Source organism: Ambystoma mexicanum, chromosome 4q (assembly GCF_040938575.1).
Source record: "Ambystoma mexicanum isolate Mex_15411 chromosome 4q, UKY_AmexF1_1, whole genome shotgun sequence".
Classification (NCBI taxonomy): Eukaryota; Metazoa; Chordata; class Amphibia; order Caudata; family Ambystomatidae; genus Ambystoma; species Ambystoma mexicanum.
Genome location: NC_090928.1, coordinates 1192811868 through 1192830283, shown reverse-complemented (window position 1 = coordinate 1192830283; position 18416 = coordinate 1192811868).

Sequence of the window (18416 nt, the reverse complement as noted above, 5' to 3'; positions counted from 1 at the left end):
GGATGATAAAAATGTGTGGAAGCATCGAGGGTGTTCTTTAAACCCGTCTGAAAACCAGTAATGCATGTCGCCCTTCTAAAGGTAGCATTAGAACAACTACACTACCCCATTCATATGACAAAAGAAAATCTTGCTGCAACGCTCGCAGAAGACTAGTTCACAACAAATTTAGCAGAGCATGTTGCATTTTTTTATGGTGAACTGCATAATCTGCCAGCAATTCACCGCTGGGCACACATTAAAAGTAGTGAGAGAGATCATCCCCAGACCGAATGGACCTTTCCAGCACTTGCATATCGACTACATCGACATGATTCAAGTGTGCAACGGGTACAGGTATTTAATTGTGGTGGTGTGTCCATTCTCTAGATGGATAGAAGCAGGTCCCTGTACACACCCCGACGCTACCTATGCTGCCAAGTTCCTAATGAGGGAGGTATTCCCTAGATGGGGGGTGTGCGAAGTAATGAGATCAGATAACGGGGCTCACTTTGTAAATTCAGTTTTCAAACAGATTAGCTTGTTGCTTGGTATAAAGCACAAGTTCTCGTCGGCGTATCATCCTGAGGGGAATGGGATATGTGAACCTATCAATGGCTTGCTTAAGGAGAGGATAGCCAAGTTGAAGCTCACATTAAAGAAGGGATGGCTCCACTATCTACCATTGGCATTGTATGCACTTCGGAACCAACCCGGCTCCGACCATCATCTAATGCCGTACGAGATAGTTACAGGCAGAAGGATGAGGACCCCTCTTACCCTCGAGATAGAGCTAGTTCTGATGCCCAGCCGACTAGAGAGGTTCTGGGAACAGAGATGCAAAAGTTCCTTAACTGTATGACATCCAGCGCCTCTGTCATTATAGGCCAGCTGCAGCGACGGCAAAAAGGGGACGGCGCAGCACGAAACACAGCAAGAAGTGCTGAAGCAGACACCGAGCAAGGTGTACATGTGCCCCTCGTCTTCCCTGGTGACAACGTGCTTGTGAAGAAATTTACCAGGAAAAGGTGGGACAAGCCAAGATTTAATGGCCCTTTCATCGTAGAGGACAGCACCCCTTCCACCGTCAAGCTCCAGAGCAGAAGGGCATGGATCTTCCTAAATGACATTAAACCCTATATAGGAGAGAGCCCTCCTGCTGCATCCAACTGCAAAGAAACCACAGACAACGGGGAAGAACCTCAGCACGTGCAGACAAGATCCATGGCGAGGAAGAAGGACGCATGAGCAGAAAACCAAGACAAAGAACCCGGATGCAAGTTGTGGCATAAAACTGGACAGGTTCCCCAAGTAAAAGGGAATGAGGACATAACGAACACTCTGTACATCCCATTTGCAGGGTAAAGAGAAGCACATCCAAAGCCACAACGACATGATAAAATGAACTTTTGAAAGCACGACATGCCCAAGTAGTACAAAGAATCAAGACTCTGATAGACTGCAAATAAGACATTGCCTGAGAGTTTAACAGAGTATCCTGAAGCAATCAGAACGTATGGTACATTCCAGCAGAAGTCTCAAGTTGGATGTGCTAACTCGTGGTGTTATCATACCCATCACTTGTAGGGAGGGTTACCAGTATCACAGACTTTGTCCAAGATCCGGCCAACAAGAAAATATTCTGGCAACTGCTGACTGTCATCACGGAAGCCTTCATTGTACTGCCTGAGTACGGTGATAAGGGTACAGATGCTTCCACCACAAGTGATCATTGATGAGCTGACATACACGCTTTTATTTCGCATCATAGAGGAATGCCCAGGACTTGTCGGGAGAACCACAGATACCTTATCCTTTATCAGAAATCCAAGAAACAACGAATTCCTAAACCGAGTGTGGTACAAACTGAATTACGTGGTTGTAATCCACGCAGCAGGAAAGTGTAAAAACTGTTCATGTCACAAAAAAGGTCTATGATCTAGAGACTAGAAAATCAGAACGAATGTCGTTGTCACCAGAACACAACAGATATGCATACCATGCCTTCTTTCACCTCATTGAGAACTTTCCAGAACTAGTGGATGGACCAAATAATGTTGACATACCCGCATTCCTCAGAGACCCAGTAAAGAACGTACAATTAAACAAGCTCCTGAGAGCCATCTTAGCACAACTGAGAATTAATTATGTTCATCAACTGCTGAGAAGAGTCTTGTGAAGAGGAGATCCCAATAAATGTTCCGCCGGGGACAGATCGAGAAGAGCAGAAACGAGGATTACGACATCATTGATCCTAGTTATTTTTATTTTTATTCTATTTTTCTTATTATCCTTTTCGTCATCTTTCCGCCGTGGAGCAGATCGAGGAGAGAGACACTGTTCTTCAACTTCTTCATTTTTTCTCATTTTTTCCTATTTTTTCATATGTTCACTTTTATTTTTATTTTTGTTTTTATTTTTACAATATTTTATTTTTGTGTGATTTTTAGCAGTTCCATCTCTTTATTCTTTCGCATTGAGCAAGTTCCAGCATGTCCTCAGGACCAAGGCAAATTCGAAGCGTGCATTGGGACCTCACCTATTATCGATATGCATAATGAATGTGATGTACCAAAATTGCTAGCCTAACCCTTTTACATAGTCTAGCACAGGAACTGTACTGAGTACCCAGAGACTACCGTCGTCACTCACATGAGGGGGGACAGTTGGAGAAGCACTCGTCATTTAATAGTGAAGAACTCTCAAACTACGAGACTAGAGCAAGAGAAGGAATAAATAGCTGACTATGAACTCATTTGAGATGGGGGCCCAGAACAGTAACTTGGTTTTACCCCCAACAGACTTCCCTGGAGGAAAATGCTGCAAATTGTTGTTCTGAACGATTATGTGTATATGTATAGTTATTATTATTGTTTTTCTGTCGTTAACAATCAGAACTGCTTTCTTTATTTGTGCACGAAGTGTCCTAACCTCAGTGCACCCAACAGATAATGAATATCTGGGGCCTACTAAAGCACCCAGACCCTATATAGTCATTCCAGTCCCAAGAAAACCTGATGATAAAAATAACGAACTAAATTTAAATGTAATAAGCAATGATTTAGACACATTTGAGGTAACAAATAAAGAGAAAAGCTGGAGACAGGGTCAGCACGGAATGAATGAAAACGCTGCACTGACCACTGCACGCACCCACACACAGGATGCCCACAGACAAGGGCAAGTGTCAATGGCTACAGGGCCTCTAACAAGGGCAGCAGAGAAGATGAGACTGCCTGCCGAACAATCAGTTCGAGAAAACAGTGGAAGTACCCAAGAGGAGCCAAGTGAAACACTAGAGAGAGAGGGCATAGCAAAATCCCTCAAAAGAACAGAAATAGCCACAAAGGAATTCACAGAGAAAACACAAATGCTGATAGACTATTTGTTCCCCTTCATAGTCAGAGCAAAGAAACTGCACGAGGAGCTGGAACATAGAACTGCAGAGACTATAACGACAAACACGCCAGCTCGAGCACTGCAAACAAGCACCAGATCTATGGCTCAGCCTCACGTTGAGGAGATGGTGAGCCAATGGCAGCCAGAGAAACACAATGAAAAACAACAAGAGGAGAGGAAGAGAAACACAAAACGTTCTCCTACCACAGCCATGCAGTCGATGCAGCCTGCTCCACCGAGACACCCAGAGAGGAAAAGCAGCACAGACGCATTTAGAGACATATATGGGCCTCATTACGAGGTTGGAGGCAGCCATGGCGCTATTAGCGCCATGGCTGCCTCCAAACTCGTTCTGACTCCGCCCAGGTGAATGGAGCAATTACCGGTCCATTCCAAGGTTGGCGAGACCAGTAATTCCCCATTCCCATTGAGCCCCCATAGGGCTCAATGGGAATGGGGAAGGCGCTAATAACGGTACCACAAATTGCAGTACCGTTATTAGCTGCAGAGCCCCTTTGCGGGTCCCGTCCTTAACGCCTGGAAAAACCAGGCGTTAAGGGAGGACCCGCAAAGGGAACTCGTAGTAGGGCGGTAAGGGATTACCGGCACCGGTGCCCTTACCGGTGCCGGTAATCCTTTACTGCCCACCTTGTAATGAGGCCCATAGTCAAAGCAAACTACAGAAGAACGCTGAGAATCAAGAGAAGCCCACACGAAGATAACAATGAACTTAATGATTACCTGGACAGCACAGCCCATCTCGGAAACAACATATGGTACCAGCACATGAAGGAAGTAGGACGAAGACAGTCAGAAGGAGAATGCTTCGTCTGTGCTCTCCTACTATACAGCATGGGAAAATCCAAGATCTTTGTGGCTGTATAAATTGATGTCCCTACAGCACACTGTATGTCACATGTAGCAATGTGTAACATCAGAGGACAATTTATGGGAAAAGATGCCTCGTTGATATGGGCCAACGAAAAGGATTACCCGGATGAAGATGGCTGTGTCCAGGACATTAAAACAAGAAACCGAGCGCACACCAGAAATCATGTGATCAGGTACGAGAACCCTGGCATCAAAGGATCAGGGATAAGATGGGAAGTTAACCTGAGACTGAACGTTCAATGAAAGACTGCAGAAGAGCCTCAAATCTGGAAGAACAGAGGCCATAAGCATGTTGACAAGCCTGAAAAACCAGACGATCGATGAAAGTGATGAAGTGGACGATGACAGCTGGTTTGGAGACCTATTCTCGTGGGTCCCACAATGGATGGCAGATATATTCAAGTTTCTGGGAGCTCTACTAGCAATGGTATTGCTAGGATTCTGTGTTATCAAGATAATCATTACACAGTGCCAGAAAACTGTGAAGAAAGCCATAGGGATGAAAATAATGGTTGATGTCGAGCCAGGTTGGAAGCCCAGAGACCTGACTGATGAACAAATAAGAGACTTTGTGAAAGCCAGCAAATTTGCGCCATAGGGAACAAGGTTCACATACCCTAAGAAACGAAGAAGGTATGAAGGAAAATGGATCTACTGCAGCCCAAATGGACAATGTCAGCTAATGACATGGAACAAAGACGAACATGTGAAAACAGCAGGGAGTTTGAAGGGAGTGATAAGAATATGGACTCCAAAGGCTCACACATTCACACCATCATGTACAAACGCTGAAGACGATGAGCATGACACCGAAGAATCAAAAGAAATAAATGCAAAGGAGGTTGCAGAAGTGGTCGATGAACCGAACAGAGGGGGGAGTGTAGAGGAGGTCCCAGACATGGCCTGCACCCCTTCCCCTCATTTCGAGGTACCAGGAGCGTACTCGCCAAGGTATGTGACGTATGAAGAGCAAATTACCCTACAAAGAGCTGCACTGGGACTCTGCCCAGTATGCATCAGAAGATCCATACCGGTTGAAGCACCCGTAACCAGACAACCCTGGGCAGCACGGTACACTATCAGACAGCCATACCAGCCGCTGATACGAAATGAGGAGTACTTACACACAGTCCACGAAGAGACCCCAAAAGCCTTAATGGAAGGCCAGTGGAAATGACACAAGGGCCTGAACAGACTCGTGAATGAACAAAAACGGCTATCGAAGAGAAGCACGCCAATGCAAGTAACTATGAAAATAAATGTAATGGACACAGAGAAGAGACAATGTTAAAGCTTAAGGAAACGGTGCTACAAGCCAAGATGGAAGCAACCGGCCTGTTAAACATGCGTAAATAGGCTTGAAACGCAAGATGCTAAGAAATCGATACTACTTGCAATGCTTAGTAGAAGATAGAGCGGCAAGCGCCAACCATATATCTACCTCAATAAGGCACATTATACAAGTGCGACTCCATTTTGTTAAAGCAGAAATGTACCCAGGCGGCCAGAGGCCTGACGGGCCAAGTTTCGAAACCCAGCCAAAGGCAAGAGAAGGAGCGGAATCGAAACTCAACAAAGAGCGGCTCATGCCTAGGAAATCAAGGTCAACCAGAGAAGGGGAGGAGAGCGTCAGCTAACAAGACTCAAACTTCAGAGCATACCAGCCTGCCTCATGAAGGTCAAGATAAGGGGGGCCCATGCAGATGGTGAGGCTGAAACAGAATTAAATGCACTAAAAGCTGGAAGCTGAAGCAGATTCATGGTGAACTAACATGTGACCAGCCAGGCGCGAAGAAGTACCATCACCTGATATCATCCAGGACCCGAGGATGCCATAACTTTTCCCGATAAGAGACTACAGTTTCGAGGCAATCCTTAGCCAACTAATTGACACATCGCCCTAAAACACTGATTGATGGAAGGGAGGCAGGGTGAACCTTGGGACACCAGGCACAGGGGTGTCCATTCTGCATGCTGCTAATTAAAAGTGGAAATGTATGTCCAGGGGTGTAACCTGCCCAATCACAATGGGCCAAGTTATCTGGAGTCCTATAGATACTGTAACCAATAGGACGTTGTAGTTGTAGTGACGTCTATCACGTGTGATGTAGAGGGATGGGCGTAGACGCCCACCCGATAAGAGTTATCCAATCTGCATGCCCTATTATCATATACAGATATAACACTTATACTTAAGTTACCTTTCCTAACCAATTATATTGCATGATGATTTTTTATAGAAGTAGACGTCAGTGATGATGAGCTTAGCCTATAACAATGACTGTTTGACTGAAGTTCGAGGAAGTTGGAGCGAGACAGGTGATCGCAACGCTTCTGATTTCCATTTGTTTCTCTGTTTGATGTACTTGTCATTAAACGGACTTCCCTTTGCCAACTTAGTCCTCATTATTGAGTCATGTTGGAGTAACTGAATCCTGCACCCCCTTTCCTCACATGGTGCAGCTATCTTGTCTTACAAGTTCTAGAGGGTGAGCGCTGACCTATGGGCCCGTCAGTGATTTCCTCTCTTCCAGAACAGGGGTATTCTGGTGGTATGGCTCAACGCCTGCGTGCAGCGTCTAGAGGCAGAGGGGTATTCTGGTGGTATGGCTCAACGCCTGCATGCAGCCTCTAGAGACCGAGGGGTATTCTGGTGGTATGACTCAACGCCTGCAAGCAGCTTCTCGAGGCAGAGGGGTATTCTGCTGGTATGGCTCAACGCCTGCGTGCATCGTCTCGAGGCAGAGGGATATTCTGCTGGTATGCCTCAACACCTGCATGCTGCGTCTAGAGGCTGAGGGGTATTCTGATGGTATGGCTCATCGCCTGTGTGCAGCTTCTAGAGGCAGAGGGGTACTCTGCTGGTATATCTCAACGCCTGCATGCAACATCTAGAGGCTGAGGGGTATTCTGATGGTATGGCTCATCGCCTGCGTGCAGCGTCTAGAGGCAGAGGGGTATTCTGCTGGTATAGCTCAACGCCTGCATGCAACATCTAGAGGCTGAGGGGTATTCTGGTGGTATGGCTCAACACCTGCGTGCAGCATCTAGAGGCAGAGGGGTATTCTGCTGGTATGGTTCAATGCCTGAATGTAGCGTCTCGAGGCAGAGAGGTATTGTCGTGGTATGGCTCAACGCCTGCGTGCAGCGTCTAGAGGCAGAGGGGTATTCTGGTGGTATGGCTCATCACCTGCGTGCAGCGTCTAGAGGCAGTGGGGTATTCTGATGGTATGACTCAACGCCTGTGAGCAGCTTCTCGAGGCAGAGGGATATTCTGCTGGTATGGCTCAACGCCTGCGTGCATCGTCTCGAGGCAGAGGGGTATTCTGCTGGTATGCCTCAACACCTGCGTGCTGCGTCTAGAGGTTGAGGGGTATTCTGATGGTATGGCTCATCACCTGCGTGCAGCGTCTAGAGGCAGAGGGGTATTCTGCTGGTGTAGCTCAACGCCTGCATGCGACATCTAGAGGCTGAGGGGTATTCTGATGGTATGGCTCATTGCCTGCATGCAGCGTCGAGAGGCAGAGGGGTATTCTGCTGGTATAGCTCAATGCCTACATGCAACATCTAGAGGGTGAGGGGTATTCTGATGGTATGGCTCATCGCCTGCGTGCAGCATCTAGAGGCAGAGTGGTATTCTGCTGGTATGGCTCAACGCCTGCGTGCAGCATCTAGAGGCAGAGGGGTATTCTGCTGGTATAGCTCAACACCTGCATGCAACATCTAGAGGCTGAGGGGTATTCTGATGGTATGGCTCATCGTCTGCATGCACCGTCTAGAGGCAGAGGGGTATTCTGCTGGTATAGCTAAACGCCTGCATGCAACATCTAGAGGCTGAGGGGTATTCTGATGGTATGGCTCATCGCCTGCGTGCTGCGTCTAGAGGCAGAGGGGTATTCTGCTGGTATAGCTCAACGCCTGCGTGGATCATCTAGAGGTAGGGGGTATTCTGGTGGTATGGCTGAACACCTGTGTGCATCGTCTAGAGGCAGAGGGTTATTCTGCTGGCATGGCTCAACGGTATTACCCAAATTTACCTTTTGCACAATTGCATATTTATAGTGGTCCTAATTGACCTTCTGCACAATTGACCTTTATATTATTTTAGTTATTTTATATATGTATTGGGTTGGTTTTGGATTACACATAATATAAGGGGATTGGGTAGGTGGTTGCGGAGGGTTTTGGATTGGGTGGGGAGCTGCGAGGGTTTCCCCCCACATATATGTCCTAATTGACCTTCTAAATTAGGTCAATCCTCCCAAGGTCAATTCTCCCAAGGTCAATTGTGAAAAGGTCAATTAGTATACAACCTGGCTCAACGCCTGCGTGCAGCATCTAGAGGCAGAGGGGTATTCTGCTGGTATAGCTCAACACCTGCATGCAACATCTAGAGGCTGAGGGGTATTCTGGTGGTATGGCTCAATGCCTGTGTGCAGCATCTAGAGGCAGAGGGGTATTCTGTTTGTATGGCTCATCGCCTGCGTTCAGCGTCTAGAGGCAGAGGGGTATTATGGTGGTATGGCTCAACGTCTGCGTGCAGCGTCTAGAGGCAGAGTGGTATTCTGATGGTATGACTCAACGGCTGAGAGCAGCTTCTCGAGGCAGAGGGGTATTCTGCTGGTATGGCTCAACGTCTGCGTGCATTGTCTCGAGGCAGAGGAGTATTCTGCTGGTATGCCTCAACACCTGCGTGCTGCGTCTACAGGCTGAGGGGTATTCTGATGGTATAGCTCAACACCTGCATGCAACATCTAGAGGCTGAGGGGTTTTCTGATGGTATGGTTCATCGCCTGCGCGCAGCGTCTAGAGGCAGAGCGGTATTCTGCTGGTATAGCTCAACGCCTGCATGCAACATCTAGAGGCTGAGGGGTATTCTGATGGTATGGCTCATCACCTGTGTGCAGCGTCTAGAGGCAGAGGGGTATTCTGCTGGTATAGCTCAACACCTGCATGCAACATCTAGAGGTTGAGGGGTATTCTGATGGTATGGCTCATCGCCTGCGTGCAGCGTCTTGAGGCAGAGGGGTATTCTGCTGGTATGGCTCAACGCCTGCATGCAGCATCTAGAGGCAGAGAGGTGTTCTGCTGGTATGGCTCAACGCCTGCGAGCAGCGTCTCGAGGCAGAGGGGTATTCTGCTGGTATGGCTCAACGCCTGCGTGCATCATCTAGAGGCAGGGGGGTATTCTGGTGTTATGGCTCAACTTCTGTGTGCAGTGTCTAGAGGCAGAGGGGTATTCTGCTGGTATGGCTCAACGCCTGCGTGCATCGTCTGGAGGCAGACAGGTATTCTGCTGATATGGATCAACACCTGCATGCTGTGCTAGAGGCAGAGGGGTATTCTGTTGGTATGGCTCAATGGCTGCGTGCATCATCTAGAGGCAGGGGGTATTCTGGTGGTATGGCTCAACATCTGTGTGCATGGTCTAGAGGCAGAGGGGTATACTGGTGGTATGGCGCAATGCCTGTGTGCAGCGTCTAGAGACAGAGGGGTATTCTGGTGGTATGGCTCAACATCTGCATGCATCATCTAGAGGCAGAGGGGTATTCTGGTGGCATGGCTCAACGCCTGCGTGTACCATCTAGAGGCAGAGGGGTATTCTGGTGGCATGGCTCAATGTCTGCGTGCAGCGTCTAGAGGCAAAGGGGTATTCTGGTGGCATGGCTCAATGCCTGCGTGCAGCATCTAGAGGCAGAGGGGTATTCTCGTGGTATGGCTCAATGTCTGCGTGCAGCATCTAGAGGCAGAGGGGTATTCTAGTGGTATGGCTTATTGCCTGCGTGCAGCATCTAGAGACAGAGGGGTATTCTGCTTGTCAAACTATATTCACATAATACTGTCTGATTATGAACATTGGCCTAAGCGCATTTGCATTTGTACTGAAAACCATGTTTAAACAGATCTGAATAGAGTTGACTTCGCTGCCATCTTAGAACCACCCGCCATTTTGATTCGGACTCCTGCTTTATGTCCTAAAATGTTAAACTGTGTTTTTGGCTGCAGCAGAGCAAAATGAACTTTGAACTATGTCAACATTGAGGCTGCTGAGAGCAGAATGTTTGCCTTGTGCTAAGAAACCTTGGAGCCAAAGTGAACCTCAATTCAAGTGTTGCCTGCACCAATAGCTTCATCCTTATACAAACACTGGAACTGAATGTTAGACAACTAAAACTATGTGCCTTTGCAGAAACCCATTGAATTTGTTTCTTGAAACTGGACTTACTTTAAGCTGGAGAACCAACATGACAAGACAGAACAACATTGTAACCATTGTATTTTGTAGACTGGAAAACATTTGAAGTATTTAAGGACAATATTGTTGTATTTGTCATGTGAACTGGGCATAAACCCTTGTAAGATATTAACTTGGAGAAGGGCTGGATGATGTGGCCAGGACTGTGTATAAATAATGCATGCTTCGTGATGTCCAGCACTCTCTTCCCTCACAGTGTCTGCTGGTACACACTGCGAGGTGCTTGAGAGCCAGATAGCTATCTGTACTTTGATTATAAAGTATATTTATAACTCTGAAATCGTGATTGGCGTATTTCATTTTGGTGGTACTAAGTCTCGATATTTTGGCTCAATGCCTGTCTGCTGGTATGGCTCAACACCTGCGTGCATCATCTAGAGGCAGAGGGGTAGTCTGCTGGTATGGGTCAACAACTCTGTGCATCGGGAAATAAGGCCACAATTCAGGATGACCCGGAAATGGCGGGGCATATTTTGGGGACGGTGCAGGGCTCATGTGGAGGGTATACGCGGATGGATGGAGTTCACCCCACCCCACATTTTTTTCAGAGGGCACCTTGATATGCTAATTTCTGGTGCCACCAGATTCAATTGGTATGCTAATGAGTCCCCTCACGTTTATTTGAGTCCCCCACTTTGTTTTTAAGGACTGTACCCCTGCTCACGTGTTTACCAAGTGGGGAGAAGCAATTTCAGAAGATGGGAAAGCAAGCAGGTTTCAGGGTGATAGGGTTTGTGACGCAAGTGCACATATAATAATATAAAGTGGAGATTACTTGCTGGATTTTGGAATGGGGTGCCATGATGGTTATCACTGATCAACAGGTAAATCGAAAGAGGAAGCAGTTGTCGTGTTTGCTTTATGGAAAAGCAGGACAAAGGAGCAATCAAAAAAAGCGTAGTCTGGAACCTTAACTTGGGAGCATCGATCAAGCGGGGCACCATTGAAACTGTGCTACTGTGGATTGCGCCCCTAATCCTGACTTGCTGAAATAAATGCGCACAACCATTCTTAGAGAAAAACAGAGTAGACTGTTTACTTCCAGGTCATGCAGGTATTTCTAATCCACCAAAGCAGGTGCTTTTCTCAGTCACAAACAGTATATTTAGACTCTGGGCACCGCTAAACAGCAGTCTGCTTCAGCTGGCCATCAGGGATCTAGGCAAGAATTAGGCATTCTGTGTGTATTCCTTTTTCTATTCCCAGAGACCACAAAGGCAGGGTTTTAGACTTCCATGAGATGCAAAGTGATGCTGTCCAGCCAGCAGTACAATGACATGCATTAGCAACATTTCAATCGCTGATCTCTGGGGTAGGCGAGCAATACAATCTCCATTTCCATCACGCGCCCTACCCTTGCATGGCTTCTGATCACTCGTTCATCCGGATACCGGGATCGAGACAACAGAATACCAAATAGCACTACCCAGGCCGCGAACCCACAAAAGAAAACTTTACAATGAAACGTCTTCTTTCTTTAAAATGGAAGATGTGATTAACTGGGATACTCTGAACAAGAACATTCGATTAGATTGCAATGAAATGACAATTTCTGTCGCAGTCAACTAAGTTTCGAAGAGCTAGCACATGGCCCCCAAAGACCGATCAGTTTCAACTGTTCCTTGGAAGCGTTCAGAATTCGTTTCATAGCAACATATTGGGTTCCCAATCAGTGGATCACAACATCAGGCTCTCTCTGCATCAGAGATCGAAATAGGACTCTGAGAATCTACGAGGTGCCCATACAACCCACTATTGTGTCATGTGACCCCCTCCCCGCAGCATACAAAGAGAAATGATCAGAAGGAAGTGGTAACAATGGTTATTTTTTCATCAGTTGTAATTTATCCTTGCGTTGCAGTTTACTCTCATCCATCTTACTTCTTGCTTCCGCTTTCATTCTACCTATTCCTCTTCTCTGTCCCTCCCACTAACCTTCTCATGCCAGATCTTCTAGGGTGTGGTCCTGACCTTTAATTAACCCTTGCATGGAGGACACAACACCTTCCCCGATTAACAAACGGCTGCAATACCTCAAACTTTGACATTATCATAACAAGTTCTCAGACATACACAACACTATCGAAGCATGAAAAATAACATCGCCTCAATCGGATTCACAGGTTTCCGGGAGGATGTAGGTTCAAACATTGTTGCTTCTCTGTCATTTCTCGTTCACACCAGATTCATCTGCGACACTGCTGACTGTCGTTCCTCCTTCAAAGTTCCTGAAACATCTATTTCTTGTGATAATCCGGTCCAGAGTACTAGCTGTGATCATAGGACTTCTAATGTCAGCGTCCGAATACTGTAGCTGCTTTCCAGGTCTGAGGTCCATGAACCAGGACCTTGTCCACAACACTTGGATTTGATGGTTTGGCATGTCGTCCGCGATCAGCACATTCTTTCCTCTGCCTTTCAAGCTTGAAATCTCTTACTCAAACCTTGTCCTGATGCTTTGGAAAGCTTGCCAGTAGACACAGAAGTCGTGCACACAACTTTGCCCCTAATGACAGTTCTGCGGGACATTTTCCTGTGATGCTATGGGTTGAGGACACTGGCGTAACGGGGGACCCCGCAACCCCATCCTGCCAAGCCCAGCAGGGGGTCCTGTGGCGGTGAGGGGGCACCCTCAGAAGGGCTTGCAGGGGGTCCACCATATTTTGTGCTATGCCAGTGGTTGAGGAGAAATAGTCTTGCAGCATGGTACACAATTCTTGGTTCAGAGACGTGGTGCTGGCTTCTCAGTGTTTTACTAACTTTTTAAGACCACTCATACCTTTTCACCATGCCACTGTAGGCCACAGGTGAGTTATTTTTCTTTTGTCAACCCATACGTGTTTCATAAATCATGTAAACCTGTGTCCAATGAACTGTGAACTATTGTCAGGTTTTAAGGTCTCCCAAATCCCCCATATAAAGAATATCTCATCTAGTATGGGAAGCACAGCTCATTCGGAACGTGAGGGGGTCACTTGAACTATTGGGAACCTAGAACATTCATCCATGAGCACTAATAAGAATCTATTGTCCTTCAAATGTCGAAAGAAGTCGGCTGCTACAATAATCCAATGATAATGGTGACACGCTCAAAGGTCCGGGCTGTCTAGTTTCTGAGCGCATTGACCTAAGTGTTATGTTCCTAGAGCCTTCTAAACCATTGCATCCAGTGATTGAAAGAAGCCACAAAGAGTCTCTGAGATGTGGTTTGGGGATCAGTATCACTCTGTGGCTTTCATTGGATCTGTCAACGATAAACTCCTGCCGGCTTCTTGGTATGTCAATCCGAGAGCCTCTCATGAGAATTCCTTCTGATGAGGTGGCCAGTTCATTCTGCGCATGCTGGAACACCATGAACATCTCTCGTACAATGGTTCTGTTGAACTCGCCAGCGGCGGACATTCGTTTTCCATCTGTAATTCATTATGAGCTCGATTACTCTGTATAGAAGAGGGGCAGATTTGGTGTGCTCTACTATTTGCCATAACGACATTGGTTTGGATGGTAGGATGCATGTGCAGAAGGTGCCCTATTCTTTAGCCAATGATGGCTGCGATGCCCTGGTTTCAACAGAATGTGTCGAGATTCAACTCTTTCCCTGGCCTCTGAACATTGTGAAAGTCATATTCCTGAAGCCACATGCCCCATCTTCCTATCTTCGGAAGCATCTTGCACTTTGGATTTCATACATTTTTACCAAGGCCTGGTGATCTGTAACAATCATTAATGGTTTTCCAAAGAGAAACATGTGGAAATGTTCATATTCCTGGGTTGAGCGTGGGCTCTTTTGACATCATGTAGACTCCTGCTTGCAACTGCAACTCTGCATTGTCCATAAGGCCTTCTGGGCAGGTGGCCTCAATACCTCCAACTCTCTCTTCGTCAATATCTTCCTTCTCAAGCTCTTCGCTCCTCCGCCTCCAACTCCTCTGTCTTCGGCTGGGGCCTCCCTCTGGAACAGCCTCCCTGCCTCTCTGAAACTTGAGGAGAACCATCTCCCGTTCCGGGAGCACCTCAAGACTTTCCTCTTTGCTTCTGCTTTCTCTCTTCCTCTCCCCTGCTGAACTCCTGGCTGAAAATGAAACAGCACTGCCCCCCTGCAAGCCTTGCACCTGGGTTCTGTTTCTGTTTCCCTACAGTCCCCCTACCAGCACTTGGGCACTTGATGTCTGCACTTACCGTTGCACTGGCCACCAGCTGGCCGCACTTTTTATTTTGTTTACTGTTTGATCCCATGTACTGCACTTTCCACTGTCCTTGCCCTTCGCACTTTTCCCCTCCCCACCGAACTGAACTTGTTCAATCTCAATGTCACCTGGCCAAGTAAGATCGTTGTCTCTGTCTTGCCTTTGTTCCCCCGCCCTTGTGAGTCTATGCTGGGATCGGGAACAGGCGTTGGGACTGGGTCAGGAGCAGGTATTCAGACTGGGTTTGGAAAAGGCATTGGGATTGGTACTGGTACATGGCCTTGCGGACCCTTCCTTCCCCTTGAAGAATTGGCGACATTGGAATCTGAAAATATGGGGGAGTATTCCTGTTTAAAATTGGATTCAATGTGCGGCTGCAATATTTGATCAGGCATTAATTCAGAAACCGCAGATAGAGTTGGTGGGATTGGCTGTGGAGAATACAACGGTTGCGCCTTAGTATTGACTTTTGCCATTGGCTCTTTATCTTTTTGAGAGGGCATTGACTTTTTGGCCTCCATCGACGTGGCAGGAGTAGGTATTGATGATGATTTTACAAAATGTCAGTGGTATTCCCCCTTGTTTTTCGTTCGTCAACAAAGTTGAAGCGTGGCGGTGAGGTGTGATCGCCGTAAAGGAATCTTTAAGATTATCGCTGGTGACTTTTCTGTCGAGGATTGATGCTTCAGTGTTCTTTTACGTTTCGCTGTATTTGCTCCTTCAGTACTTGTTGATGGGTGGCCTGTTGACAGTGTTGTGGACGACTTTGTCAATGGTGTCTTTGATCCACTGCCGTGGGCAGTCGTCGGTGACGGTCTTGCCATCGCTATCGGGCAATCCATTGATGATATAGTGGACTTCTTTGTTGACAAAGTCTTTGATCTGCCCCCATGGGCGGTTGTTGAGGGTCCCATCGTGGTGGAGTTGAAAGCCTGTCAACGCTAGGGCCTTCAGTCCATGGATGATCATCGACCAATCTCTCATCATCGAGTCGTGGCTTTCAGGCAAAATGATGTTCGTCGATGGCACCTTAGCCATAGTTGTTGGGGCTGGCAGTATTTCTTTCGGACCCATGGTTTTATGCTGTTTATGAATATCTCGTATGTGTGGCTTTTACTCAGACCTAGATCTCTTTTGGGGCTGGGGGAATCTTTTAAAGATGGTTTTCCTGCTGCCACACTTTTCAAAGACTCTGCCTCAGAGGGAGGGGGGGGTCATTGAACCAGCACACCAGCCTCCTATGCCCGTCTCTTAATGTTTTTGCACTAAAACATTGGCTTATCTCGTAGTCATCTGTGGTGTGGTTGGGATAAAGGCAATATATTCATTATGTATGCCTGTACCCCTCATAACTGTTTTTCATGCCACATGTTACACAAGCTTTAAATAAAGATTTCTTAGATCTGCTCTCTTTTGACTTATCTGTCTTTTTTTTAAAGTATTTCTATCGTTGAAGTTTTTCTCTCTAGAAAAAGGTGTGAGGACTCCTATCAGAACAACATGCAGGTTAGAATCTGAAGATGGCCTCTAGGGGTCAGGCTTGGTACTGGACGTCTCACTGGATGGAGCTAAAAGCACCCATAATGCAGTGGATAGACTGCAAAACACTCCTGTTTTTCTTAATAGGAATAAAGTAGGAAGTGTGTAATTCCCAGCCTGAACACGGGGAATAGTCAAAGCATGTGAATCTATGAAAGATCCAATGCTGGTGAATGTTCATTCTTTTCTATATTCACGGTTAATCCCAGCCCTGCAGCCTTCTCTCATCTCTCCCAATTTGCTGCTTCCTCTTTCCTTCTGCCCCTCCTTCTCCATGGCAAACCTCTACATCCCATGTGTGCCCCTCCCACTCATCTTCTCATGGCCACAATTGTAGGGTTTTAATGTAGACGCTTGTCCATTAGAAACCTTGTTTTAGTTCATCCTTGCATGGAGAGCACAACACCCACGGCCTGTATAACCTTCACCACAGAGCAACACTTGGAAGAGGGACCCACAGCCCAGGTGGTGGGGACATACATGAAACTGCAGGACAGTGGGGGTAGAGGTCGATTTGCATTCATTTAAGTCAACATGCAAACAATGACTTAAAAAGCTAACAAAATCTTCTCTTCTGTAAACCACCTAGAAGTAGAAGCCAATTCATGGTCAGTTTGTGCCAAAGGTGACCGAATGACACCTAACTGGCCCGTCCATCTTCTGGCAGAAAGAAGCCAAGCCATAAGCAAAGCTGGTGTCGCCCGGTGTTCGAATGGAAGACACACATGTTTTTACACACACTGGCAGGGACTTAGTGGCAGGACTCTGTAGAGCAAGGTTTCTAAAACCCACTCACAGGCCTGTCGATAAAAAGCGCCTGCCTTAACATCGGATATTGGGGCCTACACCAGTGCAATGAAGTCTGCTCCTTCACAGGCAATATAGCTCATTCGCCCAGTCCGGCAGACCTGGGAAAGTGGTGGCGGGCTTCTACGGCCGCTTTTCCCAAAGCCAGTGGAGTCTCATTCATTTGCTCGGTGAAGCGAGACGCACGCACACATGTGTACGTGTGTACCTTCGATAGCATGGGGCCATACTGTGTACAGTGTGAGCAGGTGGTGCACATTCATTCAAATCGGCATTACGGAGGCATTTTAATTATAAGAGTACATTGCATCGAGAGGAACACTTAGTTGTGCACTTTCGAGGCCCCCTGCGTGCAATTTTAATCATTTATAACAAGTAGTTGAAAACAAACGGATAAAAACAAGCAAAATCCTTTTTTTTCCCACCACGTGATGGAAAAAAGTGTACATGGCTCCCCATGTGCAAAAAACGGATGGATTCCATAGAGATCCATTGGCTTAACACCACTAGCATGAACTTGGCATGCTGGAGGCAGAAGCGTCACCAAGGGGGGCCACAGCCACCCTTATAAACACACTGTCCTCCTCCCCCACCGGCCCTCCTGCCTCTCAGAGTCAATGAATGCGTGCCACCCCAATATTTCCAGTGACCTCATCAGGCCACCCCTATGAAAAATGTCTGGGGGCGCCACTGGCTGGAGTTAAGCCACGGGGCGTTTTAAAAGGGAGCCAGAAACCTGTCTTTACATCTTGTTTTCCAATCACGAAGACTTCGAAAATGGCCACTTATTTGTTTAAACCATATTCAAATTCTTGGATTCTCAACTGCAGTGTATTTTTATTTATATATTTCTAAAGCGCCGAAAGCCCGCAGGCATCAGGGCGCTGTGACAAAAACACAAAGGGACAAACCATCAAAACAACAAGCCAATGCGAGGCAAATTAGATGCCAGGATCCGAGTGTAGACTGTCCTCAGTAAGTGGAAGCCGCCATAGTGCTGTACAGTCCTGCGCATTTTCTCCACTACTGAAAAGCCGCGGGGGACCTACAAAAGCCAGGCTTCTGGTGGAGACGCTGTTACAGCTCTGTGACCCTGGCTCGCAGCAGAATGCATAGCTTCCTTTGAAATCCAGAACCTAATCTCCACCAGCATCCCAGAGGTCCAGCAGGCACTCTGGATTAACTGCCAGAGATTTAATCCGGTTTTAATCAGGCTTTTTGCATATGATTACATTGAAGCGCTGGAGAGCTTTCAGAAAAAACGACCTAATGACTATGTTTCATTCAATGCAGGGACGTGGGATTCTAAGGCATGGAGGCTTCTTGTTATGCACGTCTCTGCATGTAGCGAAAAATAT